The sequence below is a fragment of the Somniosus microcephalus genome, chromosome 4 (assembly GCF_052327205.1).
Source record: "Somniosus microcephalus isolate GS21.2 chromosome 4, FLI_Smic_1.0, whole genome shotgun sequence".
Classification (NCBI taxonomy): domain Eukaryota; kingdom Metazoa; phylum Chordata; class Chondrichthyes; order Squaliformes; family Somniosidae; genus Somniosus; species Somniosus microcephalus.
This window is the reverse complement of record NC_140990.1, coordinates 284,317,846-284,344,500: the sequence shown is the minus strand read 5'-3', so window position 1 is coordinate 284,344,500 and position 26,655 is coordinate 284,317,846. Positions and strand designations below refer to the sequence as shown.

The window sequence follows — 26,655 nt, the reverse complement described above, 5'->3', positions numbered from 1 at the left end:
TGGATGAGCTCAAGTTTACGGAGGGTGCAAGATAGGAGGCTGGCCAGGAGAGCATTGGAATAGTCGAGTCTAGAGATAACAAAAGCATGGATGAGGGTTTCAGTAACAGATGAGCTGAGGCGGGGCGGAGACAGGTGATGTTGCCGAGGTGGAAGTAGGCAGTCTTGGTGATGGGGAGGATATGGAGTTGGAAACTCATCTCAGGGTCAAATAGGACGCCAAGGTTGCGAACAGTCTGGTTCAGCCTCAGACAGTAGCCAGGGAGAGGGATGAAGTTGATGGCTAGGGGACGGAGTCTGTGGTGGGGGCCGAAGACAATGGCTTCGGTCTTCCCAATATTTAATTGGATGAAAATTCTACTGGCTGTTGGACAAGTAGCATGACAAATGGGAGGCAGTGGAGGGGTTGAGAGAGATTTTGGTGATGTAGAGCTGGGTGTCATCAGCGTATATGTGGAACCTGATGTTGTGTTTTCAGATGATGTCATCAAGGGGCAACATATAGATGAGAAATAGGAGAGAGCCAAGGATAGATCCTTGGGACATATCAGAGGAATGTTATGGGAGCGGGAAGAGAAGCCATTGCTATGACTGGATAGCCACAACAAGATATTGTAAATATCGCACTATCCCAGAAGTAGCTATGATTAGCTTAATTATGATATATTATAAAAATATTGTATCAGGAAGTATTCATTGATAGACATCTGTTAAGTGTTCCATCACTTTAACAGTATATTTAAAAATTGGATTGGAACCACCTCCTAAGTACTATCTGTCTTTTGGATGAGACATTAAACCGAGGTCCTGTCTGCTCGTGGTACTATTTTAAGAACAGCAGGGGAGTTCTACTATTCTCCAGGCCAACATTTATCTATCATTACCATCACTAAAACAGTTTATTTGATCAATGATGTGTGTGGGATCTTGCTCTATGCAAAATTGGCTGCTGCATTTCCCTATATTACACTAGCAACTACACTTTGAAAGTACTTCATTGGCTGTAAATCCCTTTGGGATGTCATGAGGTCGTGAAAGGTGCTATGTATATAAAAGTTCTTTCATACTGGTGCCTTCTATTGTCTGTGCATTTGATACTTCTCTCTGTGTGCAGTTAATGGCTTGTGCTGCATATTTCTCAAACAAACTGTCAATCAGGACTTGCATGTCCCAGTCTGCTAAAGGTGCTTCTGAAAATCTTTGTACTGCCACAATTGAACAAATATTCACCATTTACACTGGTTAACTGACAATTTAGCTGCTTGCCAACTGTGAAAAGAGCATTACTACAGGTGTGTCATGATTGGCCATTTTACATTGATTCCTGTTAATGGATTTGTAACAGACAAACTCATTCACAGAGAAATTGCTGACACCTGCCATTTTAATTTGGTTGGAGAAATGTTGCAATAGCAGGAGAATTAACTTTCTTTTTGCAAAGAGAGGAGAATATATATCCCAAAAGTATTTCAACAAATTAAAATGGGTTTTTAAAGCAGAGTTCAAAATCAAATAAAAGTAGTCGTAACAAAATATTTTTTCATTTCAGAGTCATGAAGAAATTCAATAACTTTTGTACTCCTATATGTTCACTAATGGGTATGCCTGTCTACAATCAAACATAGTTGGGTAGAATTTCTGCTTTGGGCGCATTCGGTGATCAGAGTGTCAACTGCGCCCAAAATTGAGCCAGTTTTGAGAAGTGTTTTATTTCTCTCGAGTTTCTGCTCAAACGAATTTGCATATTGCCAAACGTAAAATCTGCCATGAACTAGCGTAATCGGGCGCGCATTAAAACATAAGCCTAGAAATTCATGGCCGCCACAAAAGCTGCCGGTGCCACTGAAAATGGTGGCGCTGGCAGGACCGAAAAATTGGCGCTGGGGACTAGTTATCAACAGCCCAGCGCTTAAGTCACCGTGGAACGCCGTCCTGGTGGCGTTGGTCCTGGCAGGAGGCTCCAATGTGGTGTGGCTCAAGCGTCGTTGCTGCTAGAACAGCCTGTTCTGAAAGCGAGGCTGTGATTTCACAAAGCATTGTCGTTTTCTTAAAAGGGCCTTCTGAAATTAAAAAAATAAAATAACGTAAAAATATGCAGTTTTTAGCCCTTACACCTTTAACTGCATTTTGAGAAAATATTGGGGCAGAAATTAGGATCGGGGGCTTGCCACGTGTGCAAGCCCCCGATGTGCACTTACCCGACGTGCCGGCCGTTGAGCTTCAGGGACGCCTGGAATTCCTGTTTTAAAATGATGACTCCCGGGCAGCGTCTGACGTCACGCCACCCAGGAGTGCAGCCAGCGCGAAGCCTGGAGCGCGCAGTGCAAGTGAGACACGCCCCTTGAGGTCTCAGTTTAATAGGACACGCCCCCAATGTTTCTCACAAGCTGCAAAGCATTTTTACATGCAGAGCAGCATTTTAAATAGGTTTTTGGTATTTTTATGAAGCTTTTGGTAACTTTTATAAACTTTTAAAAACGTTTACATTATTTTGAAGAATCTGAAGTAGTTTTAAACAGAATTAAAGCAATTTAAAGACTTTTAAAAGCACTGAAAGCATTTTTTTCATTCCATTTATTTAATTAGCAACGTCGTCGTCGTACGTGTCTTCACACTGTTCCCTTTGGGGAACTGTATGAAGTGGTGGAAGGATTTATGGCCGTGATTAACGCTCCTTCCGTGACCGTAACCATCTTTTGTACCAGCCATTAGGGTGGTTAGTCCTATGGCGGGAGGGTTTTACGGGCTCCCACAACCTATACGAGGGGGGGGGGGCCACCCACACCCGCGGACGCAAGTATCCCGCTGGATGTCCACCCAGAATTTATAGTTGGAGCTCCAACTCCACTTGCCGGGACTGTCTGGAGCGGGGTTCGAAACCCTACCCCGTCTGGCCCAGCGGCGGGGATCCTACCGCTACGCCAAAGGCCCACTCTGATTTGCAACGTGAAATGGCTGGAATGAGCACAATTCACGGCATTAAAAGAACTCACAATTGAACTGATGATGACCTCAGCAATCTCCTCAACGAGGTGGAGGCGCAGCGCCTGCTCATCATTGGTAATGAGAAGTCCAAGGCGCCGCAAAAAGGACAGATGATAGCTTGGTCTTTCAAGTGGCAGCATAGGGCTCCAGTCACGGGGAGGGAAAAGGCGCACAAAACGTATGGGTGTCACCTTTTGCGCGGAGTGGGCCTTTTGCGTAGCGGTAAGCATCCCCGCCGCTGGGCCAGAAGGAGTAGGGTTTCGAACCCCGCTCCAGACAGTCCCGGCAAGTGGAGTCGGAGCTCCAATTATAAATTCTGGGTGGACATCCAGCGGGATACTTGCGGGTGTGGGTGGCCCCCCCCCCTCAGATGGGTGGTGGGAGCCCGTAAAACCCTCGCGCCATAGGACTAACCACCCTAATGGCTGGTATGAAGATGGTTATGGTCAAGGAAGGAGCGTTAATGTGGCCAGAAATCCTTCCACCACTTCATACAGTTCCCGAAAGGGAACAGTGTGAGGATACGTACGATGATGACCTCTTGCGCAATGCACCTCCTTGGACCCTCAGTCGCAGATGCGAGGGGGCAAATCGTGCAATTGTTAAATTTTTCATTTTATTGACATGTAAAATGTTGTGTTTGCTGTTTTCATTGAAATGTTTATTTGTGACTGAAAGGATATGTAACCTTTTCCTTTAAACAGTGCAGCCTGTAGTCAGTTTGAAAAAAATTAGCAACTTTTATTGGAGCCAAAGTATTTTTACAACAACTATTTGAAAATTAGAACATAGCTAGTTTCCACCTTGAATGTCTTTATTGCACTAAGAAAACAGAAAAAGTCACTTTAAAATGTTAACACATTTTTTTCTGAACTATTCATGTTTACAAATGTTTGAAAAGCAGGAAATAGCTAGTTAATATTTTAAAGTTATAAACTATCTACATCAAAACTGACCCTGAAAACTGTTTTATGATGCAATTAAAGTTCCCTGCTTCACTTTAAATTGTGTCTGCTCCGTTCTTTGCCTTGCGGGGGGAGGGGGAGGTACAAGGCGCCACTAGCTCGTGAAGGTGTTGGCTACTAGCAGTTCCCGGGCATTTTTCTCGCTCACAGGCCTCCTGCTTACACAGATGTCCTTGCAAGGAAGAAATGGAAAGAGTTGTTAAAGTAATTTTAATGAAGTGACTGGCTAGAAAATCACCCCGGCCTCTTCTGTGTCTTCCTCTTCCCTCTGCAAGCAGATGCTGTCAATCTGAAGTAAAAGCATAAAACGCGGGAAATACTCAGCAGCTCAGGCAGCATCTCGACCTGAGACGTGAACTCTGTTTCTTTCTCCACAGATGTTGCCTGACCTAATGAGTATTTCCAGCATTTTCTGTTTTTTCAGAGGCCTTCCTTTACTATCCAAGGCCTCACAAGCATCCAGCAGCACTCCCTGCACACTTAAAAATCTTTTAATATGTATTACACCAAACCGCTACTTCAATAAAATAAAAAAAATTCCAGTCCAATAGCTGAAATGCAAACTTACCTGAAAGATGTGTGTGTCCCTTTAAAAGGTGCTGACTAGGGGGCTTGATTTTAATAGCCCTGAGGAGATGGGTTTGGAGTCAGATCGGTAGCGAAAATCAGAAAAAATTGTGTTGGGCTGCTAACCTGCCTCCATCCCGCCCCCACACGATTTTTGTGAGTTTCAGGTCAGCCGCTCCCGAACTGACCCGACGGGAAATGGTCGGACAGGTAGTTAAGGCAGTTAATAGCCTGTTAACTGCCTTGCTAATCCTATTTTTTATAGTAGTTTCTGATTTTCGTGCTTCTGGCTCCTGTTTCCTGTCTTGCCAGAAACACGCCAGCTGCAAGGACATGAGTTTCTCGATGACAAGAATTGTAGTCATTTGTTCAGCAGTTTAAAAGCGCTCCTGCAACATGGCTGACATTCAAATGCCACAACTTTGTTGCTGGAGGTTTGGGATAAGATTTTGCAAATCTACTGACCTTGACTGTTCAAGCTGACAGCCATCTGCAGTATGACCTGATTGGAATAATCTCAGTCCACTTTGACTGTGCGCTTACAAGCTTCCTGACTCAACTGAAATCTATAGCAACGGTGTGGGAACCATTTATACCCTCTCATCCTGGTCGTCAGATTTTGGGGAAGAGTAGCCGTGGCAGCACCACAACCAGCCACAACAGCAACACCAGCACCAGGAGTGCTAACCTCCTCCTCACCCACCTGATGCTGCACAGGGCGGAGGACATCAGCATAGGGCTGCACCTCGCCGCAGGAGATACCCCCAACACAGGGTTTACAGGCAGAGGATCAGCTTCCTCAGCATGACTGAGCAGCAGTGCTGAAGGAGGCTGCGACTTTCGAGAGGCGTCGTCACTGACATCTGTGCAATGTTGCACCAACACCTGGAGCCCAGAGGAACTAGTGGCCACTCCTTACCAGTGGCTGTCAAAGTCACTACTGCACTCAACTTCTTTGCTTCGGGCTCCTTCCAGGGATCAGCTGCAGACATCAGCGGCATTTCCCAGTCGGCCGCACACACCTGCATCACGCAGGTCACCGATGCCCTCTTTGCAAAAGTGCACAATTACATCCACTTCTCCTCGGATGGATCAAGTGTGACTGCACGTGCGGTTGGCTTTGCCAATATGGCAGGCTTGCCAATGGTGCAGGGCATCATAGATTGCACACATGTAGCCATAATGGCTACCCTATCACAAACCAGCTGCATTTGTTAACCTCAAGGGATTCCACTCCCTGAACGTCCAGCTGGTGTGTAACCACAGGAAGATCATCATGCATGTTTGCCCAAAGTACCCTGGCAGTTACCATGACTCCTTCATCCTACACCAGTCTACTGTGCCTCAGCTCTTCCATCTGCCAACCCAACTTTCCGGATGGCTACTTGGCGACAAGGGCTATCCCCTGAAAAAGTGGCCTATGACACCGATGAGGAGGCCATCAAACGAGGCTGAGGAGTGCTACAATCTGAGACACCTATCCACCAGAAGCATCATACAGCAAACCATCGGCTTGCTCAAAATACACTTCCGATGCCGAGACAGATCTGGTGGAGCCCTACAGTATGCACCAGCCAGGGTGTCCAGAATCATCGTGGTCTGCTGTGCCCTGCACAACATCGCACAGCAGCATGGCTTAGTGTTGTCGGACAAACAAGTGGCTCAGCGCACACACACCTCGGAAAAAGAGGATGAGGAGGAGGAGCATGAGGAGGAGGATACGGAGGACAGGGAGCCACGCGTTGCGGGGCCATATGTGGCCAATGCAGCCACACGCAACCACATTGCTGGCTGTCTGGCAAAGGATGCACTCATCCATGCCAGATTCACGTAAGCTTATGCTTCAAACACAGGTGGCTGGCAGATGGAGATGAATATAAAGCCGACATTCTCAAAACCTCATGCATCATCTGTCCAATAAACGGTGGTTTCCACTCACTCTCACCACCATCATTATAAATGGAATTAGCCCTGAGTCCTCAGTCTTGAACTTCCCTTTCCCAGAACACATAGGCCAGAACCTCAACTCTTTGCTATCACTTTTGTTTAATTACATCACAAAAGGATGACACTCGATATTGAACAACACTATAAAACACCCAAGTGACTACCCTTGTGACTATTAGTGCTTTAGCTTCCACTTACGCGTGCTTCTACATGGTGCTTCCCCTGTGGCTTCAGCAGATGTAGAGGCACCTTGCTCACTTTGATGCTGCGCCTGCTTAGACGCCTTTGGTGAGCGTCCTCAGGGTTTGGGAGCCTGTGAGGGCTCCTCCACAGTCTGCTCTTCTTGCGGCTGTGCAGGGGCTGAGACAGCCATCTCACTTGGGTGAGGAACCTGGGGCTCTGACCGAGGGCTCCACAGTGGCATGGTCATGTGAGCGCTTGGAGAGGAGCCCACACTTCCTTGTTTGCCACCATCATCCCTCTCATGGGTCACCCACACTTCAATGCTAGCAAGTGGCAGGAGAGCACCTTACTGCACATCAGTGGGGCCATGAGGACCCATCTCTGTACTGACAACCCTCATAACGGGGACGTCCATGTACCCTTGGTGTCTCTCCTCAATAGATGTCCATCTCTCCTCCATAGCAGACAATCTATTTTGAAAAGTCACCATGTTTTCGTTAGTGTGGCGACTTATGTCCTCCACAGAGGTTGCCACCCTCTCCATGGCGGAACGTTCATGCGCCATTGCCTCCACAAAGGCAGTGCTCATGTTAGAGATGGACTCCACCATTCTCTCCACACTCGCAGTTACCTTGGAGGCAAACCCTGTCAGAGACTCCTGCACTTGTTCCTGTAGTTCCAGCACTGCTCTCTTTCTGGATGGCCCCAGAGGAACAGCATCTACACGCAGCTGAGCTTAGCTGGGAGAGTCCTTCAACCTCTAAAGAGGACTCTCCACTGCTGTCACTGTCTCGAGCATCGGCTGATGCTCACTTGTGAGCTGTAATACACCAGGTGACAACACTACTCTATGACCCACCAAGGTATGTGTATCTGCGCTGGTGCTGGGTGTGCTGAGTCCTGTTGACGCTGCTTCCTCGGAGGCTCCAGGTTCCTCAGAGGATTCGTCTGGCTCTTCTCCTGACAGTGGGGAGGGGGGCTCTCGATGGTCCTGTGAGAGAGTAAAGGCATGAGTTAGACATCAGATTTGGAGGCAGCAGACACATCCTATTGTGCAGATGATCAGAAGTCAATCTTTATGAGCATCATATGCCATTGCAGTCAATCAGGAATTGTAAAAGCGAAAATGTATTCTGTCACCAGCTTCCTCTAGTGTGCCTGTCTCTCCGTCCCCCACTTCCAGCTCCTCACCACCTCCCATGATGTCGTGAGCAGCCTCCTCAGCATCAGTTAATGTGGCGAGCGATGGTGTGCCTCCTCCTGTCTTGGTTCTCTCCCATGTTAGAGAGAGGCCAGGATGCAGTGAGGTGGTAAGAAGAAGGAGCCTCTCTGCGCATTGTTAGTTGTTGTCATTACATAACAGTGAGAGCGAGTGTGAGGGCTGCATAGTAGGATGGTGAAGTGATTCAGTACAGAGAGAGAGATAGAAAGGTAAGGGTGCAAGGGAAGTAAGGGTAAGGTGGGATGTGGAGGAGCAGGCTGACAATGCAGAGTGCTGGTGATGAGAAGGGAAGCAGAGTGAAGGTCAGTGTGATGTGATACTCACTTTTGATGTTCGGAAATGATCATTGAAGCGTTGCGGCACTGGAGCCAGGTGCGTCCACACAGCGACTTTGCTGGCTCTGGAAATGTAAATGAAGAGAGGGTGACGCCAGGCAGCGTGCAATGCTGACTTAACGTCACCTCAGCGAACTTCGACCAGTCATCGACTGCACACATGTGGCCATCAGGTTACCCCCACATCGCCCAGGAGGCTTCCACTCCCTCAATGTGCAGCTTGTCTGCAACCATAAAAAGATCATCATGCATGTGTGCGCCAGCTGTCATGACTCTTCCATGCTGCGTCAGTCCACTCTCCCTCAGCTCTTCGCACCTCCAAACAGACTTACCGGCTGGCTGCTTGGAGACAAGGGCTATCCACTGAAGACATGGCTCATGACACCCTTGAGGAGACCAAGTACTGAGGTGCAGGAGCATTATAATGACAGCCATATATCCACCAGATGTGTCATAGAGCAAGCAATAGATGTGCTTCAGATGCCTGGACAGATCTGGAGAAGCCCTTCAGTATGCACCAGCCAGAGTCTCCAGAATCATCGTCGTTTTCTGCGCGCTGCACAACACAGCACAGCAGCAAGGATTGGAGCTGCAGGAGGAGCAAGGCGCAGAGTGCACAGCCTCTGAGGAGGAGGAGGAGGAGGAGGAACAGGTGGAAGATGATGAGGAGGACGAGGAGGAGGAACCTGAGGTAGAGATGACACCAGCACTGGTGCACATTGCTGTCCAGGAGGCCCGGGATGGCCTCATAATGGCCCAATTTACTTAACTTGCTCCAGTGCACCCATATGGCTGCCTCATGCTGTACTAAGTTCCACCCGCCCAACAACACCATAAAGCATCCCTACAATAAACAAGCCATTCCTCTCACCCAAACCCCCATTGCTCGAGGTTAAGTAATGTCTGACCATTCACTCCAAGTGACAAAGCCACTTCCCAGGTAGCAGGCAAAAATGGACAGGACCAGAAAGTGGTGCAAAGAAATACATTTATCTGTGTCATAAAAATAACTGAAATTTATCACTAACATTTGTTCATACACCCATGTGCACTAGTATTGTGTCTTTTTTCTTTTCCGAGTGCTTAGGCACTTTTGGCAGATGTCCTCTGAGTTTTGGAGGCTGTGAGGGCCCCGCCAAAGACTGCTCCTCCTGCGACTGTGCAGGGACAGTCTCGGCCATCGGGATCCGAGGCAGCATGTGGGGCTTTGACTGAGGGGGGAGGCAACAGGGGAGAAGTGGGGACACTTTAAGAAGAACCCTCACTTCCATGTCCCCTCTCACCATCATCCCTCTCATGGGCCACCTGCACATCCCTGCTAGCAAGGAGCTGGAGAGCACTTTGCTGCACAGCAGTGGGGCAATGAAGGCCCAAGTCTACGTTTACATCCCTCCCCGAGATGAGGTCTATGAGTGTCTGCCATCTATTGTCCACAGCAAGCATGTGCTTATGTGACTGGCGCATTAGCTGCTCCATGCAGGTGGCCATCCTTTCCATGGATCAGCACATCGTCAACATCGCCTGCGAGATGATGCTGCTCATGTTGGAGATAAACTCCTCCATTCTCTGCATGTTTGCCGACATTGCGGCTGCAAAAGCTGCCAGAGTCTTATGCAATTGTTGCTGCCCCTCCAAGATCACCTTCCAGGAGTCTCCACTACTGTCCCTGTCAACACCATCTCACTTGTGATGTGAGAGGCACCAGGTGACAACACCACTCTATCTCGCACAGGACCCACTGAGGTGTGCACCTCTGCACTGGTGCTGGCTGCGCTTGGGTCTGCTGACGGTACACCCTCAGAGACTGCAGCTTACTCTGAGGAGTCGTCTTCCTCCTTTGGCTGGACAGTGGGGGGCACTCAACGGACCTGTGGGAAAGTAAAGAGATGAATTAGAAGTGTTATATTAAAAATGGGTAATGTTACCATCATGCACATGATGACATTTCACTGGTTGCTGACATCTGTCACCATATGAGTGACTGCTGTATGCCATGTGGCTGTATGAGATGTAATTCTGTCACCAGGTTGCTGGGATGTCCCCTTCTCTCCGTCTCCCACCGCCAGCAGCTCTGCAACTCCAGACATCTCCAGGGCCTCCTCCTCTGCTGGAGTCAGTTGATGAAGACTGGAGGGCCACCTCCGGTTCTCTGCCTCTCCCTATTATTCTGGACTCTCTTCTCCTGCAAGGAGGGAAGAAAGAGAACTTTCAATGAGAATGATGGAATGAGTGTAAGGACTGGATGGGTTACATCTGTAGAGGGTGTGTTTTGAGGGAGTGGTGTGACATTGCTAAATGGCATCCTTCTGTGGTTTTATTTGCTTTGATTGCATTAGGATGAGGGTGAGTGTCAGGAGTGGTTAGTCAGATGGGGATGTGAGTATGTACATAGACAGAGAGGGATGGGTGGACCTGCAAGATAGGTTGGTGTGAGAATGATGTGCAGGAATAGGCTTGTGAAGGCAGAGTGATGGGGTTGTGTTGGTAGGCACATCAGGATGTAGGTGAGTGTGGCATTGCACTCACCTTTCCTGACCTCCTGAGATCATTGAATCTTTCCCTCTAAGGACCCACATCCTCCTGACCACATCCCTGCTGTTGACCTCCTCTTCGATCTCCAACCATGCCCTTTTTGTGTCTTTGGGTGGACTTTTGCGTCTATCGCCAGGGAAAAGGACCTCCCTGCGTGCTCTTACTGCCTGCACCAGAACATCGAGGGAGGCATTGTTAAATCTTGGTGTGGCCCTCTGTCTTTGTGTATCCATGACCCACACTTTTATCAGCTATATACCACTACTCAGACCTCTGGAAATCACCTTGAACACTCCTTCATCAACTTTCAAATGAGATGTGTGCGAGGCTGCTTTAAATATCGGCGCTGGAAACATGCATAACTGGTTTGATTGGGGCCATTAAGTTAAAGTTGCACTGAAGAACGCACTGCTCACAACATTGGGTTCCCGACCCGCTATGTGGCCCCTATGCATGCAACCCAACTCCAAGGTAAAGATTCCGGCCTTAATGTCTGTTTAGCTATTCCTTTCTCAACTCTAGCTTCCAACTCATCTCTCCCTGTTGCAAATGTTCTTGTCTTTCTCCGTTTTATTGGAACATCAATGGTCAATGTTCTTCTGAAACTTTCCTTTTTTGGTCTTTCAAAACTCTAAATGTGCCATCCTTTCAGCTTCCTAACTCTCCACTATATGGAACTCAAGGTTCAGCAAAGTCTCTTACTCAAACAGTTTTTCTGAAGAGTTCAAAATTGTGCAAAATGCTTAAGTCCCTCTTTTTCCTTCCTCCAATAATTATCAGATAGAAAAAAAAACATGTATTACCACCTAATCACTACATCTTGATTTACCATGTCTTCTCTTTTACCCCTTTCAACCTCGGCAGTGCTCTGCACTCTGGCCTTTGGCCTTTCACCTTGGTTTCTTAACTTTTAACAAATCATTGGGTCAGCCAACCTTTGGAACATTGAAATCTTCAAATATTTGATTTTTATGAAGTATTCTGATAATTTGGATATATCAATAGGAAGCTGTTGATGAAATAAAAATGAATGAGGAGACCATTTGGCCCATCCTTCCAGAAAAACCCATGTCATAGCATCCAGTTGTTTCTTAATTAAAAAATATATATTTTTAAGCTGTGAGTGATGGTAACCAGGCCACATTTACTACCTATCTCTAGTTACCTTGAGGAAGTGGTGATGGCCCTCCTCTTTGAATTGTTGCAGTCCTTGTGGTGCTACCACAATAGTGTTAGGTAGGAAATTCCAGGATATTGACCTAGTGACAATAAAGGAACTGTGATATATGTTCAGGTCAGGATAGTGTGTGATTTGGAGAGGAACTTGGAGGTGATGGTGTTCCCAAGACATTGCTGCTCTTGTCCCTCTCAGCTGTAGGAGAGGAAGCTGCTGTTGAAATAATCTTGGAGATGCTGCAGTGCATCGTGCAGATAGTATATAATGCAGCCACTGTGCGGCAGTGTTGGAGTGGATGGATATTGCGTCTAGTAGCGGAGGCACCAATCAAGCAAACCGCTCTATCCTTGATAGTGTTGAGCTTCGAGTGTTGTGGCTGCACCCATCCGGTCAAGTGGTGAGTCGTCAATCACACTCCTGATTTGAGCCTCATAGATGCTTGAGAGACTTTAAGGAGTCAGGAGCTGAGTCACTCGCTGCAGGTTACCCAGTCTCTGCCTTGCTTTTGTAGCCAGGTTGTTGACATAGCTCATCACATTTAACTTCTGGTCAATGGTGACTCCCAAGATATGGTGGAAGACTCAGTGATGGTGATACCATTGAAGAGGAGATGGCTGGGCTTTCTCTTGTTCAAGGTGGTCATTACCTGGCACTTGTGTGGCAAAAATGTTAGCAGCCACTTATCAGACCAAGAGTGTATGTTGTCCAAGTCCTGCTGTAGGCTGGCATGGGCTGTTTTATTATGAGAGAAGTTGTGAATGAAGCTGAATACTGTAGAATTGTCAGCAAACAGCTGCATTCCCGATCTTATTGAGGGAAGGTCATTGATGAAGCAGCTAAAGATGGTTCGGCTGAGGACGCTTCCCTGCATTGTTGTTCTGGGACTGCAAGAATTGGCCTCCAACAAGAATGATTAACTTTCTTTGTGTCAGGTTTGATTCCAGCCACTGGAGCATTTTCCCTTTAGCCTCTTCTGACCTAAGTTTTGCTAGGGCTCCTTGGTGCCATACTTGATCTAATTCATGATATTAAGGACAGCTACACTCACCTCTCCCCTGAATGTCTAGATCAAGGATGTGATGAGGTCTGGAGCTAAATGATTCTGGCAGAACCTGAACTTAGCATTGGTGAGCAGGTTATTGGTGAGTAGGTATCGCTTGATGGCACTTTTGATGGCTCCTTCCAGCACTTTGCTGATGATTGGGAGGAGGCTGATAGGGTAGTATCTAACCAAATAACAGTTTTGCTGTTTTTTTGTGGATAGCACATACCTGGGCAATTTTTCACATTGTCAGTTAGTTGCCAGTGTTATAGCTACACTGGAACAGCTTAGCTAATTTAGCATCTAGCTCTGGTGTGCAAGTTTCCTGATGTTAAGGCCTGTACTTTTTGCTGTGTATGGTGCAGTCAGCCGCTTCTTAATATCACATGGAATGAACCCAATTGGCTGGATACTGGCTGCTATGATGGTGTGGAGGTGAAGTAGAATCATCCATTCGGCACATTTGGCTCTAACTGCTTTCAGCACTCACATACTGGGCTCCGCGAAGGGAGGGAGGGAGAGAGGGAGGGAGGAATTTCCATGGTCTTGGCAGAAAATGCATGGAAAAATGTATAAACACCCCCAAACTATGCAACTCTCCCATTAAAAAAGTTAATATAACATTTTTTATAGCTTCAGCTACATTGTTTGCCACTTACCTCAATGGTTGAGAACTATACAGCTGGATAAGGAAGATTATTTTGTAGGCACGTAGAGATATTTTGTGAAAGGACAGGCAAACCTGAACCTGTAATGGTGTAAACTAGACAGTATTACCATTTTCCAAATAAACCAAAATGCTTCAGTTTAAACCACTTTAAGTTCAGAATTTTATTTTTCCGACATTCTGCTCAATGTTAGAATAGAAACCTACACCCTGGTTACCTCATTGCAGTTCATATCTCATACCAGTTTATCAAAAGAGATACCATAGGAGGCAATCAATAAGTACAGCTCTTGCCTCAACCTGAATAACATTTTTAAAAGTTATTTTTAAAACTCCTATCTTTAGGAGGTATTTGTAATTTTTACTTTTTTTCTGCTCTGTGGAGATCTGTCATTTGGCTCTTTGCTGTAGGGAGCCTCTCAGTAGATGTCAGTTAGAGGAGCATCAGAGCATCGCTCTGTTTGAAATTCTACTGCTTGACAGTCCTTCTAGCTCTGCATTCTGATAACAAGGCATCTGAGATGTGAAACCAGCTGCCTAAACAAGGGTTCCTTTCCAATACTGAATTTCTAAGTTTTAGATGCCTTCCAGTCAGTATTCAGGGCCAAAAAATGCCAATGTGTTGAGTTTCCAGTAAAACCATTCACTGATGTTTCTGTAACTGGAATGAATTGAACACTATCATTCTCCTATTGTACACGTGCACTAACCTGGTATTTGTTCTCGTTTAACTTTACCATAGAATGAAAACTTTGATTAATCTTCAGTATTGTAGTTGCTGGAAATAAATGCATGTGTGATTAAAATCTAGAATTCCAATGAGCCAAACCAGTCCAAATGGTTATGTAGAATTCCTGATCCAGAGAGGCGGTCTACCAGTGGGCCTACAATTATACTATTCCTGAGTTCGTTATCTGCGCGCCAAATCAGGATTAGTTCTTTGTCTAATTTTGGAGGGCTCGTCTAAGGTGATTATAGTCGTTCACCTTAACTGCTTTTGGGGCGGTTGTCTCATTGCTAAATGGCTTTAATATCTTGGGTGTTTGTTATTCATAATGTTTTAATCGGTGTCTTCCTGGCTTGGTAGCTACTTCGAACTGTAACTGATTATTTATGCAAAGCTTTGATGGGTTCAAGATTAAGTCTTTCCTGAGTTGATTTGTTTCAAAATGAAGAATGCGTATTCTGTATTATCTAGTTGTCTGGCTTCAGAAATAACAAGTTTCTCACAGGCCCAGGCATGTCAGGTTTTTCAAAGCCCTTTTGAACTTGGCCTGCCATTTTTGCAGGGTCCTGCTTTCAATCTTGCAGGTTTCTGCCACAAGGTCCAGAAGCCATTTTCTTTAGGGTAGCCTTATTAATAACTTTGGGGGATGTGGCAATTTTGAGAACCCTACACTCCACCCTGTTGATACTAAAACTCGCTTTAAGTATCATACTTACGAAGGTGTGCAAAATTCCGACCCTCCATAGCCAATCTTCCCTGTAATTACCTATCTTAAATCCCATGACACATGCATTTCCCATTCTTCGAAAATGTAGTGTACATAAGCATACATAGGCAGAATACAGTTGTTTACACACATCCAAGCATGGAGGGGTCCAATACCCCTGCACCACTTGGTACACATACATCTTTATTATAAACTAGCTGAAGTGCCCGGCGGTGCCGAGGGTCTTTTGAGGGCATGTTGCTGTTGGAAGAGAGAGAGAGAGAGTGACTGGGGGGAAGAGAGAGAGCGACTGGGGGGAAGAGAGAGAGCGACTGGGGGGAAGAGAGAGAGCGACTGGGGGGAAGGGGGGGAGAGGGGGGGAAGGGGAGGGGGGGAAGAGGGGGGGAGGGGAGGGTAAAAGATTCAAACAGATGTATCTCCCTCCACCTTAACATAATGCTCCTTCCAAGTCCTTTGGTTTTGGGATTCTATTGTTTGGCCTTTTCCCTTGCACTGAGTGCACACTAGGTACAATACTATTCCCAGCTGGCAAACCACAAGGATGTGGGAAGCCATTCTAATCCATGAAGGGACCTCTATATTTTCAAAAATGTCCCACCAGGGTGGAACTACAATGTCCAATATCTTGGCCCCTATCTCTACTGTCTTCCGCTCTAACATGTAAAAATGTTTTTGTGAGATGACTACTGCTTTGAGTATCTTGGTCAGATGTTCTGGTAGAGCAGGGATTTCATAGCCGAAATGTGCTACATATTTCCGCAGGTTGGTGAAATTCTCTTTTACAGTGAGGTGAACAGTGGAGGGTTCAGGAATGGGGACAATTTGTTCCTGAGCCACTTGAACTTCTGCCTCGGGTTTAAAGCAAAAACTGCTGTCACTTACCGGACACCAGCTATGCTGTCCATGCTGGTAGTGGGGCGCACCTGTGGTGACACAATATGTCCCATCTCCTATATATGCTACCTGTGGGGGAACATGGTCTTGTGCCATTATCTCCATTGTACAGTTTATAGGTTTTGCGCCAGCAGCTTTAAACCCGCACTGTGGTTTTGAATAGGCGTTCAAGTGCTGGGGACACAATATTATGTGTGCTCCCTGGCACTGGCACCCCGAGAGATCAGTACCTGTCATAGCGTGCTCCCACTTTATGACATAAGGTGGGACCGCCGTGAAACGGATGTGTGCACCCCCTTGAATGACTCCAATGTTCTCTACCCTGTATACCAGTGTGGGTCAGGCTGTCCCACCCATGACTGGCATCCTCACTACTATCCCCATAATGGTGTGGTTAGAGCGCCCACGATCTACTGGGACAGGGTAGGTCTCAGAAGCTAGCCGGAGTTGACACGGGCTCAATGCATTCTCTAATGGATGGAGGGCTGCGAGGTGCTTGTTGCTGATCCAGGAGGGGACTAAACCCTGTTTCAAATCCTCCAGGTTACTGCGGCCCTCGCCTAGCAACCATGCCCCGTACAGTACGCACACCTCGTTCTGTGCAGCCTGGTCTGAAGCATTCCTGTCCTCTCTTATAAAGGCATTTACAGTTTTTGCATGCTTCTCCAGCTCAGCAATAATCTCCTTTAAATGGACAATCATAGCCTGGTCCTCGTGTAACTCTGTAAATCCATTAAGATTTTTCGCAATTGTGTTTTCAAACCGTTTATCTGTGTCTGCAATTCTATGTCGTCCAGGCTGTTTATAACAGAGAATCCTGTGTTAAACGCTGTGAAAACATCATTCCAGGCTCCCCTTCTTTGTCTCCCCATATTACCAAAATACTGTGTGTGTAGTGTACAGTTCTGTCTTGTCTACATTGGCAAAATCAATCTCGTACAATTTCCTAAACATTTCTCTTAACAGGGCCTGGTTTAGCTGTTCTGTCTCTTTGGGGCACCACTCAGGTAAGTGTAACTTGGTAAGGTTTAGAATCACGGAAGCTACCACGTAGAGTATCCCCTGGAATAGCACCTTTTCCGTCGGCACTAGTACCAGCCCGTTCCCTGGTCCCTTGGTGGTGGCAGGGCACCCCTCTCTGTGTGTCCTTGCTGTCTGAGTCGTGGGCAGGGGCTTTCGGGCACGTGCCACTAGTTCAGTGGCTTTAACTGGGGCTGGGTAGAGTGGGATTATGCAAGTGTGTAAGTGGGAATTGTTGTGTATGTACCTTTAAGGGAATAACTGGTCTTAGACTGCGGTACCGGCAGTGACCACCCCAGTATAAAAGGCCCTGGCAGGCTTCTGTAGTTTCAGTTTCAAGCTGCCTCTTGTTCAGTAAAGTACCTGTTAACTGTTCTCCCGAAGTCCGTGTATTATTGAGGCGCGGACTTTACAGTGGCGATGAGTAAGTTCGAACTCACCTGCAGTGTGGCATCATCTCACGGGGATCTCGCCTGAAAGGAAGGTCCTGGAAGGTCGTAGTCTGAGCAACGGGCGTCGACCGAGGGCAACCGCCCAAAGAATCCATCGGTGTTTGGAGAATTGCAGGAGAGACTGTGGTTCCAGCGAATCGTGCCAGTAGCAGGTAGCGCGCTGACCCTTCCGGACTGCGGTGGGCTCAAGCTCGATCGAGCGGCTCTACAAATCGGGCCGCACAGCGTCGCCGGGAAAAGAAAACAAGAGAGAGAGGGTGGAGCGCACAGGGCACGGTCGGTGCTCGAGAACAGGACAGCGGAGAGAAACTAAACGGGGGGGAAGGAAAGCGAGACGCGCCGAAGCTGCGGGTCGCCGCCATTACCCCGTAGAACGCTAGGAGCAGCGTGGCAGTAAGGGGAAGAAGCAAAAGCGCGGGAGGCGCCATTTTATCCCGTTGGGGAAGAAGCGAAAGCGCGGGAGGCGCCATTTTATTCCATTGGGGAAAAAGCAAAAGCATGGGAGGCGCCATTTTAAATCGCCCAAGATGCCAAAAAGTGGCAGTATCACTGCTTTCGCCAACGAGGTAGAAGACTGGACCACGTATGTGGAAAGAATCGAAGTGTACTGCAAGGCAAATGAGGTGGCTGATGGAAAGAGGGCGTCGGTATTATTAAATCTGATGGGTGCGAGTACGTACGGCCTATTGCGGAATTTAATTACTCCAGCTAAACCAATGGAGAAAAGTTTTGAGGAGATTGTTCATATCTTACAGGAACACCTAAGCCCTACACCACTGCTGATAGCAGAAAGATTCAAGTTCCATAAAAGAAACCAGCACAAAGATGAGAGCAATGCTGACTATCTTACGGAACTACGCAAGTTATCGAGGCACTGCCAGTTCGGAGCAGGACTGGCAGACACCTTACGGGATAAGTTTGTCTGCGGGCTCCAGAGTGAAGGAACCCAGAAACGACTACTTTCAAAAAAGGACCTGACGCTAGAACAGGCTTTCAGCGTGGCAGTATCCTACGAAGCAGCAGCACGGGGAGCTGCGGAAATACAACAGAAACCACAAGAATACAGCACTAACGAAATGGCGTATGGAGCCGAAAAGTGCTATCGCTGCGGCAGAACAACCCATGAGCAGAAGGACTGCTGGTTTAAAGACAAAATATGCAGGCAATGCGGGAAAATGGGACATATAGCAAGAGCCTGCAGGTCGGGAAAGAAGACCAACACGACAAGAACTACTAAGGAACAGTACAGGAAAGTAAAGAAACTGACAGATAGTAGTTCAGAAGATCAGGAGAGTGATAAGGACTCCGGGAGCAGGCGACTAAGTTGTTTAAAGTTACACAACGTGATCGCAAAAGAAGATCACCGAACCATTTGGGTCACCCTCATGATAGCAGGGTCCCCAGTGAAGATGGAATTGGACACAGGATCAGCCCTAACTGTCATGAATCGACGAGACTATGAGCGGCTATTCTCACACATACCCTTAAAGGACATGTCCTATTGAAGACATACACGGGGCAAAAGGTCTACCCCAGAGGAAAAATAAGGGTGCCAGTTGAATATAACGGAAAGGAAACACAGAAACTATACATGTATATACTACGAGATGGAGGACCACCATTAGTGGGACGTGAATGGATCCCAAGACTACAATTGGATTGGCATTCCATTCTGGCACTAACTGTGACTGACAAAAAAGATGATGACGTCGCACCTGGACGTCTGTCACAAATTCTATCTGATGCGGAAGAGGTGTTCCAACAAGGACTTGGGACTCTAAAAGGAGTAAAGGCTACCATAAAGATTGAGGATAACGCAACCCCAAAATTTTTCAAGGCCAGACCGGTGCCATACGCGATACGCCCAGCTGTGGAAGCTGAACTGGAGAGTCTGGAGTGTTCGGGGGTGTTGCCTAAGGTGGACTGGAGCAAGTGGGCCACACCCATCGTTCCGGTAATGAAGAAAGCATTGAGCAGCACGCCTGGGGAGCCAAGGAAGGTTCGCATCTGTGGGGACTTCAAGGTGACTGTGAACCCAGTCCTGCACACAGTACAGTATCCGAAGATATTTTCGCCTCACTATCTGGAGGGAAACGTTTTACAAAGATTGACCTGGCTCAAGCGTATCTACAAATGGAGGTGGAAGAAGCATCTAGGAAATACCTCACGATAAACACTCACAAAGGCCTTTACCAGTACAATCGACTGGTATTTGGGGTAGCATCGGCCCCGGCTATGTGGCAGAGGGCAATGGAACAAGTCCTGCAAGGGATCCCGGGGACCCAGTGTTATTTGGACGACATCCTGGTTACGGGCAAAAATGACAATGAACACCTTGCCAACCTGGAACAGGTGCTCACGAGATTGCAGGAATATGGGCTACGAGCCAACCGTCCCAAATGCGAGTTCTTCAGGAGACAAATCTCGTATGGTGGCCACATGATTGATGAGGAAGGGTTGCATAAGTCGCCGGACAAGATTGAGGCTGTAGTCAAGGCTCCAGCACCAGAAAATGTGTCGCAACTGAGGTCGTTCCTCGGATTGGTGAGCGACTACCATAAGTTCTTGCCGAATTTATCTACAATTCTGCACCCACTGAACGCCCTCCTTCAAACTGGTGTAACATGGAAATGGAGTGATGAGTGTAAGCGTGCCTTTCAGGAATGTAAATGCCAAATCACTTCAAAAGAAGTATTGGCCCACTACAACCCAACACTACCGAATCGGTTGGCATGTGATGCGTCACCTTACGGCATTGGAGCGGTGCTGTCACACAAATTCCGTGACGGTTCAGAGAGGCCAATAGCCTTTGCATCGCGCTCGCTAACCTCAGCCAAGCGTAACTACGCCCAGATTGACAGGGAGGCCCTCAGCCTGGTGTGGGGGGTGAAGAAGTTCAATCACTATCTGCACGGGCAGAAATTCACCCTACTGACTGATCATCAACCCCTGGTCTCAATTTTTAACCCGAAGAAGGGCGTTCCGGTGATGACGGCGCAACGGCTGCAAAGATGGTCACTGTTTCTAGGGGCACATCAGTATGACATAGAATACAAAGGTACGAAACAACATGGAAACGCTGATGGGCTGTCGCGCCTACCGTTGCCTACGGCGGAAGAAGCACCTGCAGTGGACCCTGTGGAGATATTCCATGCGACCATAGTCGAATGTTTGCCTGTTACAAACGCAAGTATTGAGAAGGAAACCTGAAATGACCCGACACTCTCTCGGGTCTATGATTTGACGGTGAAGGGATGGCCAGCATATGGCGACTCACTGTTGCCAGCATTCTCGCCAAGGAGGGAACAGCTGTCAGTGTGCCGGGGAACCTTGATGTGTGGATCCTGAGTGGTAATTCCACCCAAGTTGAGAGATAGAGTACTCAATGAGCTTCACGAGGGTCATCTGGGAGGGGTAAAAATGAAGAGCCTAGCCAGGGCATTTGTGTGGTGGCCGGGAATCGATAAAGAAATCGAGGATATGACCAAGAGATGCACAGGATGCCAGAAGGTCCAAAACGCTCCACCACAGGCCCCGCTACATCCATGGGAGTGGCCCTCATCTCCATGGCAACAGGTACACATTGATTTCGCTGGTCCATTTATGGACTCAATGGGCTAGAAATTGACTTTGGGGCGGCCAGCTCGCTTGCGCCCAGAAATTACCGCTGCGCGCGGAGCCACTTGCGCCCGCCGGATATTCAGTTTCAGCGCCCCCAAGTCGAAGCCGGCCGCAAATCAAGGGTTTCGGCGCCCCCGCTTGGGGCGCTGAAACTGAATATCGGCGCGCTAAGTGCCGCAGCGCCACCCGCTGCGGAGCGGCAGGCTGCGGTACTGCAGGCCTTCCTCCCTCTCTTAAGGGGGAGATGCCTGCAACAGCGCGATCGCCACTCGCTAGTGCCGGCAAATGAGCCCGGCACCACGGAGATGTGCCGGGCTCCCGGAAAACAGCCGGCAATGCCGCGGGGGGGGGTGGTGGAGGAGGCCGGGGAAGGAGGTGCGGGCAGGCGGCCGCCGTAAAAGTGGCCGGCCGCACATCCGCCTTAACTCGCCCCACTACCGCATCAGGTAGGCCCCGTTTTCTGGTCGCTGTTTGCGGCCGCCGCGGAAGAGGCGGCCGCAACTCAATATGGCGGTCGGGCCAGTAGCGGGGCGGTAGCGGGGCACTGCGCACACCGATGACGTCATCGGTGGCGGCGCAGCGCTACTGGCTAACGCCGCCATTACCGCACCGCTGAATATCGGGGGAAGTTTAGCAAGTGGCGCAAAAGCCCTCTTTGGGCGAAAACTGGGCGCAAAGCCAACCGAATTTCTAGGCCAATGTTTCTAATCGCTGTGGATGCCCATTCGAAATGGCCAGAGGTCATTAAAATGTCCTCCACCACCACGGAGAAAACTATTGCAGTCCTAAGGACCATCTTCGCCAGGAATGTGTTGCCAGAACAGATCTGTTCCGACAATGGCCCACAGTTTGTGTCTGAGGATTTCCGGAGGTTCCTGAAGAATAATGGGGTGAAACATTACACATCTGCCCCATATCATCCAGCCACAAATGGATTGGCTGAGAGGTTTGTTCAGACCTTTAAAAAGGCCATAAAGGCAATGTATAATGACGACATACCACTGCAACACAAGGTGGATAACTTCCTGTTTGCTTACCGGAATGCGACACATGCAGTAACCAACCAAACTCCAGCCGTACTGTTTTTCAACCGGAGACTAAGATGTCGCTTGGATTTGCTCAAACCAAACATAAGACGAGATGTTGAGGATAAGCAGTTCCAGCACATAAATGAGAAGCCAACCAGGAGCTTCAAGATAGGGCAACCAGTCTTGGCCCGTGACTACCGAACAGAAAAATGGCAGCCAGGCACGATATGCACACAGCAGGGACCACTAATGTACACAGTGGACATTGGAGAGAGCATCGTGAGACGCCATGCTGACCAGATTCTAGAGTCACAGGAACAAGCCAAACCTGTACCACAAGCATGTGCACCTGGTAATGAGCCCAAAGTACAGATTGCGTCAACCTTAGAAGCAGGGGTATTGGAAGCTGACAAACCAACCAATGACAATGAGCCAGAATTGACTCCACCGCCAGAACAGGATACTCGAGAAAGGCGCTATCCAGTCCGGATCAGGAAGCCTCCTCAAAGACTGAACTTATAAATGACTATTTCAGTTGATGTATATATTACTGAGAAAATTGTAATTGTAATTAGTTATTATTTAGTTGTTAAATGAATGTTATGTACTGTTTATCTAAAAGGGGAGGAATTGTTGTGTATGTACCTTTAAGGGAATAACTGGTCTTAGACTGCGGTACCGGCAGTGACCACCCCTGTATAAAAGGCCCTGGCAGGCTTCTGTAGTTTCAGTTTCAAGCTGCCTCTTGTTCAGTAAAGTACCTGTTAACTGTTCTCCCAAAGTCCGTGTATTATTGAGGCACGGACTTTACAGGAATCCCATTCCACCCCCTCCCCCTTATCCTGCCATGATGCGGAGAAGATGATGGATATGCCTGTGGGGCAGCCCGTTTGCGACCCCCACATGCAGACATAAATTCCCTGTTCCGACTCCTACCACTTATCCCAGCACACTCTAGTCCACCCTCGGGTCCCTGTGACCGTCCGGTAGGTGTGGTTCCCCAGTCGTACCCAATCAGCTGTATGGTCCCCCATGTCTGTGCTCAGCTTTCTGAGCCACCACCACCTTCCCAGGGGAATCTGTCCTCTGCAGGTCCGGCACATGCGGTTCCCCTCAGTGACCCCGATCCGTGAGGCCACAACCTGTACGCTGGGGCAGGGGAGGGAGGCCTCCCCGTAGGTGAACCCAGTCTGGCTAGAGTACCGGGTGGAGTTGGATCCCAGCCACCCTGGCCATCTTCCCTCATGGGAATAGATAGCGAGCTCCTCCACGCCTCGTTCGCCGCCCCCAGCAGTCACAACTGGTGCTCTCTCTCCTGAGCACCCATAGATGTGGGAGTCCTCCACATCACTTCACTTCCCAGTGCTCATTCCTATCAAGGCGAGTAGGAGTATGTCCCCCTTCATCTCGAAATCCCTTCTGTAAAGAGACACAAGAGCATATAGCCAGGTCCCGAGAAGATTCTCTGGCTTGGGTAAGGCATAGTCGAGCCTTGCGACCTCGACTCAATACAAACATTCTTTAACAATAACACTTAAACTACCCATGGTGTGGAGATGCCGGTGTTGGGCTGGGGTGGACAAATGTAAGAAGTCACACAACACCAGGTTATAGTCCAACAGTTTTATTTGAAATCACAAGCTTTCGGAGCACTGCTCCTTTATCAGGTGAAGTGGAGAGATGCCTATAGACACAGATTATACAGTCAGAGAATAATGCCAGATGATTACAGGTAATCTTTCTAACTGTCATTTATCACACCTTCGCAGAGAGATAATCACAGCAATCAAAGGTGTGAATGGTGTCCAAACAGGTCAGTCAGGAAAACATTATATCAAAGAACAATGAGGTGGAGTCACAAGGGGTAAAATGTTGCAGATGCTGGGGTCTGTATGAAAAACAAAAAACAAAAAACAGACAAAAAACATTTCTTTGCTGGTAATGACAGCAGGTCCGGCCGCATCTGTGTAGAGAGAACAAGCCAACGACGACTCGAGTCTGGATGACCCTACGTCAGATGGGGTTACATGTAGCATGACATGAACCCAAGATCTCGGTTGAGGCCGTCCTCATGGGTGCGGAACTTGGCTATCAGTTTCTGCTCTACGATTTTGCGTTGTCGTGTGTCTCGAAGGCCGCCTTGGAGAATGCTTACCCGAAGATCGGAGGCTGAATGTCCTTGACTGCTGAAGTGTTCCCCGACTGGGAGGGAACACTCCTGCCTGGTGATTGTTGCGCGGTGTCCGTTCATCTGTTGTCGCAGTGTCTGCATTGTCTCGCCGATGTACCATGCTCTGGGGCATCCTTTCCTGCAACGTATGAGGTAGACAACGTTGGCCGAGTCACATGAGTATGTACCATGTACCTGGTGGGTGGTGTCCTCACGTGTGATGATGGTATCTGTGTTGATGATCTGGCATGTCTTGCAGAGGTTTCCATGGCAGGGGTGTGTGGTGTCGTGGTCGCTGTTCTCCTGAAAGCTGGGTAATTTGCTGCGAACGATGGTCTGTTTGAGGTTAGGCGGCTGTTTGAAGGCGAGTAGTGGAGGCGTGGGGATGACCTTAGCGAGGTGTTCGTCGTCATCGATGACATGAAGGCTGCGAAGAACATGGTGTAGTTTCTACGCTCTGGGGAAGTACTGGACGACGAAGGGTACTCTGTTGGTTGTGTCCCGTGTTTGTCTTCTGAGGAGGTCTATGCGATTTTTTGCTGTGGCCCGTCGGAACTGTCGATCGACGAGTTGAGCCTCATATCCCGTTCTTACGAGGGCGTCTTTCAGCGTCTGTAGGTGTCCATCGCGTTCCTCCTCGTCTGGCAGATCCTGTGTATTCGCAGGGCTTATCCATAGGGGATGGCTTCTTTAACGTGGTTAGGGTGGAAGCTGGAGAAGTGGAGCATCCTGAGGTTGTCCGTGGGCTTGCGGTAGAGTGAAGTGCTGAGGTGTCCGTCTTTGATGGAGATTCGTGTGTCCAAGAATGAAACCGATTCTGAGGAGTAGTCCATGGTGAGTTTGATGGTGGGATGGAACTTGTTGATGTTATCGTGTAGTCTTTTCAGTGATTCTTCGCCGTGGGTCCATAGGAAGAAAATGTCGTCGGTGTATCTGGCGTATAGCGTTGGTTGGAGGTCCTGTGCAGCGAAGAAGTCTTGCTCGAATTTGTGCATGAAGATGTTGGTGTATTGGGGTGCGAATTTGGTCCCCATGGCTGTTCCGTGTGTTTGGGTAAAGAACTGGTTGTCGAAGGTGAAGACATTGTGGTCAAGGATGAAGCGGATGAGTTGTAGGATGGCGGCTGGAGATTGGCTGTTGTTGGTGTTGAGTACTGAGGCTGTCGCAGCGATGCCGTCATCGTGGGGGATACTGGTGTAGAGTGCCGAGACGTCCATCGTGGTGAGGAATGTTCCTGGTTCAACTGGTCCGTGGGTGCTGAGTTTCTGTAAGAAGTCTGTAGTGTCGCGACAGAAGCTGGGGGTTCCCTGTACGATGGGTTTCAGGATGCCCTCGACGTATCCAGAGAGGTTCTCACACAGGGTTCCGTTGCCTGATACGATAGGACGTCCGGGTGTGTTGGCTTTGTGTATCTTTGGGAGGCAGTAGAAGTCTCCCATGCGGGGAGTACGTGGGATGAGAACGTGTAGGATGCTTTGAAGGTCTGGATCGAAGGTCTTGATCAGTCTGTTGAGTTGGCGGGTGTGTTCTTTGGTCGGATCTGTGGGTAACTGTCTGTAGTGTTCCTGGTTGTCCAGTTGTCAGTGTGCTTCTTTGCAATAGTCCGTTCTGTTCTGTATGACGATGGCTCCTCCTTTGTCTGCTGGTTTGATGACGATGTTGCGGTTGGTCTTGAGAGCGTGGATGGCGTTGCGTTGTGCTCGGGTGGCATTCTGGACTGACTTGTGAGTACGGCTGATGAATCTAACGTTGATGCATCTCCTGACAGCTTGAGCATACATGTCAAGCTTAGGGCAGCAACCCTCCGGAGGGGTCCAGTTTGACTCTTTCTTCTTCAGTTGCTGCATTGCGGATCCCTCTGTCTGCTGTGCTGGATCATTGGTTGTCTCATTGGGTTCGCTGCTGACATCTTGGGATTTGTAGAAGAATTCCCGGAGCCTCATTCTCCTGATGAATGCCTCTGTGTCTGCCGCGAGACCGATGGGGTCCATTTTGGTTGTGGGGCAGAAATTGAGCCCTCGGCTGAGAACTTCAATTTCATCTGGTTGAAGGGTGTGGTCGGACAAGTTGACGATGGACTTCCCTGTGGTTTCAACCGTGGTACCGGGGGAGGCTTGGTTGCTGCTGGTGGTGATGCCGAGTTTCTCAAGCTTCCTGTTCTTGGTGTGCATGTAGGCAGTGTAGTTCCGTTGCCTCGTCTGTTTGGCAGTGTCTCGTAGCTGGTCTGCTGTGTCCTGAGCACAGGCTGAGAACATGGACTCTATCTCGGTTTCGAGGTTGCGGCGTCTGCTGTAGAGCTGGTGTACGAGACGGTTGAGGAGTGTGCGAGAGGTACGACGGCAGAGTCTCTCCGCGTAGTCTGTGTTCTGGTCGACTTGAGTGGGTTCGTGATCTG

General features: G+C 48.5%; 1 protein-coding gene and 1 pseudogene across 1 annotated transcript in view; one reads left to right on the top strand and one right to left on the bottom strand.

Annotated features, from left to right (window-relative positions):
• dpp10 (dipeptidyl-peptidase 10 (non-functional)) overlaps positions 1 to 26,655 on the top strand; it is a 1,285,183-nt gene that overhangs the window by 636,641 nt on the left and 621,887 nt on the right. The gene's annotated exons all lie outside the window — the stretch shown is intronic.
• Positions 24,874 to 26,203, bottom strand: LOC147120522 (uncharacterized; annotated as a pseudogene).